The sequence below is a fragment of the Zea mays genome, chromosome 6 (assembly GCF_902167145.1).
Source record: "Zea mays cultivar B73 chromosome 6, Zm-B73-REFERENCE-NAM-5.0, whole genome shotgun sequence".
Classification (NCBI taxonomy): Eukaryota; Viridiplantae; Streptophyta; class Magnoliopsida; order Poales; family Poaceae; genus Zea; species Zea mays.
Genome location: NC_050101.1, coordinates 28,428,413 through 28,432,128, shown reverse-complemented (window position 1 = coordinate 28,432,128; position 3,716 = coordinate 28,428,413). Strand labels below are relative to the sequence as shown.

The 3,716-nt window shown below is 38.3% G+C and overlaps 1 pseudogene; it reads left to right on the top strand.

Annotated features, from left to right (window-relative positions):
• Positions 1-945: 945 nt before the first annotated feature.
• Positions 946-2,846, top strand: LOC103630920 (aspartokinase 1, chloroplastic-like; annotated as a pseudogene).
• Positions 2,847-3,716: the final 870 nt, after the last annotated feature.

Genomic DNA, 3,716 nt, shown 5'->3' with positions numbered 1-3,716 from the left:
GGTGCTATATTCTTGCAGAGGATAAAAATTGCAGAAATTTTGGAAGATGAATGGTTCAAAAAAGGCTATAAACCACCACATTTTTAACAAGGCGAAGATGTTAACCTTGACGACGTTGATGCTGCATTCAATGATTCAGAGGTATTATATAGACCAAATGTTCATTTTGAATCTACAACTATCTTGAAAATCTTCCCAGAAATATTACGTGCTTTAAAAGCATTTTTACATTCTATTTTATGTTCACATTATCATTCAGGTTCATAGCTGCTATAATGTGAACTTTTTTGTTTCTTCGTTTTTGGAAGACCAGGTTGAGAAATTCTAAGGACTTGTTTTTATAGTGTATATAGGATTCCCTTGAATATCTGATTGGTGAACATTTTAGTTAGCCAAGCAGTGGGCATGCTACAATCTGCTGAAGGAGCACAGGGACATTCAGGTTCTCTACCATAATGATAGAGTGAAAGATAGCCCCTCTACAAATGGCAGTAAAGAGCATCAGGGAAGAAGGCCAACACTAGATTGCAAACGGGCTCGGTTCGCTATGAAGGATACTGGAAGGTAAATTGTTTGCTAGGCAAAAACCTTCCTATAGATCTCCAGAAATATTATCTAAATGTGATGTTCACCAACTGCTTTTATCTTGTACGTGAGCTTTGATGTCATATACTAGCAATTGAAACATCAAATTCGAATCAGATGGCACCGGCGAAGAGGAAGCGCACAACAGGTGCCAAATTTCTTCTTGTTTTAAGCATTCACTGGATTATAAGAAGTAGAAGGTATTCATCACATTTAGATAATGTTTCAATTGCCACAGCTTCCTAGATGAATGTGTGGGTAGAGCCTGTGTCCACCAGTGCCACCAATGTTCGATCCTTGACCCTGACCTAGATCTTCATGGTGCTGCTGATGTCAATGCCTGTGAGGGCATGAAGAGAAATGCCCAGGTCCTCCGATGTTGCATCTTCCTCCATGTCGTCGTCCATTTCCAGCAAGAATACCCCCTGGCGGTGCACTTGTGATCAGCCGAGTACTGTTGCGAAGAGACTTCATGGGGACTGGATACAGGATCCAGCGATACCTGTTGTTACTGGGTTCCTTGGGAAGGTATCTCATCGACAAACAATTTCTTCATCCATGAGACAACTTGTTTACTGCAACCGCCATCACTTGCAGGGCTGGAAATCTGGTGCTATAACTACTTTAGGCCAAGGTGGTAGCGACTTGATTGCTATAACCATTGGTAAAGCCTTGGGACTGAGAGAAATTCAGGTCTATGTTTAGTCTGAATAGATATTTAATAAACCATATTTTTCTTTATGAGGAAAAAAGTTGAGACAATAGTTGATGCTAATCACTAAGCTAGCATGTGCATTTCATGAGACCTGTTATTGTTAACAATTGGGAAGCTCATGATGTTAGTCTTCTGAATAGAAGCGAGAAATTTAGGATCGTTATTGTAGACTGTTCACTCCAATGCAGGTTTTGCATCCACAATCGATGAGACCTGCTAGAGAAGGTGATATTCCAGTTATGGTTAAGAATTCATACAACGCTAAAGCTCCAGGAACCATTATTACAAGACAAAGGGACATGGATAAGGTATGTAGTAGGTAACTTCAAATATATCCTCACATCTGCTTGACTTTCGAGGCATTGATTTTTTCGCCCCTCTTTTTCACTACTAGGTTGTACTAACTAGCATAGTGCTCAAGTCAAATGTCACTATGTTGGACATTGTGAGCACTCGGATGCTTGGTCAGTATGGTTTTCTAGCAAGGGTATGTTGAACACTGAGCCATTTTTGTATTTATATTCCACTGTTCTGATCACTGCATGTGTGACCTTGAGCAGGTATTTGCTATATTTGAAGATCTATGTATATATGTGGATTGTGTTGCTACCAGTGAAGTTAGTGTTTCTGTGTCACTTGATCCATCAAAGATCTGGAGTAGGGAACTGATACAGCAGGCAAGTGTTTCCATTCCTTCATTGTATTAGCAAGTAGAAGCACATGACAAATTGTTTTTGGTGACTTGATAGTGCATTTCCAAGAGAAATATTTTTATTCCAATTCTCTGCGCTTCCACATTGTTAACAAATTTTCAGGAACTTGACAATGTAGTTGAAGAGCTAGCAAGTAGAAATAGAGATTTTTTTTTGCAAGTGACTTGATAGTCCATGCCTGAACATTTCACGAGAACTTTTTTATTGTAGTCCTCTGTGCTTCACAATTGTTAACAATCTTTCAGGAACTTGACCATGTAGTTGAAGAGCTTGAGAAAATAGCAATCGTTCGTCTACTTCAGCAGAGGGCGATAATTTCACTTATCGGAAATGTGGAGCAATCGTCTCTCATATTACAAAAGGTATAATGCTATCTTCATCCAATGTTTCTTCTTTGGGTTTTCCTCTCTAATGTTATTTTCATTGGACATCAGCATATATATTAACCATTTAATAAATCTTCAGATGGGACATGTGCTGAGGAAAAGTGGGATTAATGTTCAGATGATCTCGCAAGGAGCGTCAAAGGTACTCCCTCGCTTGCCAGAGTCACCATAGCACACCAAATGAGTACTACGTGCTTGTTGGCTTGTTGCATCCATGGTTCTTAGTCACAACATCTATCATCAAAGGAAACCAAATTGAGCAAAATTTGTTTGTCATATGCATGTTTCCGGCACCAACATTCACCACGTCTTCATCCTGAGCAGGTTAACATGTCGCTGATAGTCCATGATAGCGATGCAAAGGAACTCGTAGAAGCCCTTCATCAGGCGTTCTTTAAAGACGATGTCCTGGCACAAGTCGAAGCGGAGAACCTACTCGTGGGCTGATCAACGTAGGGTTTGCTGGGTCCAGGCGTGTTATCTGTTACGGGGCGTTTGGATCCCTTCATTTTAAAGGAATTGGAATTCACTAAATAAAGTAACTTATTTAGTTTGGAATTTGGCATTCCACCACTTTCCAAAATTCAGATATAAGACTATCTCAAATTCATAGGGTAGAGGATAGGAAATGATTTTATGCATGATTAGAATTTGTTTCTAATCTGTAACTTACATGACACTCTTCGTTCTACTTCTCTATAGTAAAAATGTAGCACATAAATATTTAGGACATCTTGCTAATAATAATATACAAATATATTTTGTATAAAAGTGAATTAGCTTAATTGATATATGTTTAAATTACTATTATTAGAATGGAATTCAATTCCAGTGATCCAAACGGGGCGTTATAGATTCCCACTCACCTCCATGAACGTCATGAGCATTGGATCATTGATCATGTTTTTCTTGAAACAAGTATTTGTTTTCCAGGTTCTCAGCCAATGACTGCAAAACTGTGTTTCTATTTCTAGAATTGTTTGCAGACACCAGCGAGCAGCGAGCACCGATTGCCAACAAGATGGCAAGCCTGTGATATAATTCCAACTGTCTCTAATCAATATATATAATAAACATTATCAATATCTATTAATTATAAGCTGTTTTAGTTTATTAGATAAATAGTTATTCTTATGCATTTAGATATACAATATGGTGCCGTTTTGTTTACAAAATATAACGTAAATAGTAATGATAATGATTCACACGAATATCGGGCGGTAACAAATTTGAATAAACCAACGTTTGTAGCCGATTAGTGAATTTTGAAAATGGTATTATATGTTCCCGTTACAACGAACGGGCACTGACCTAGTA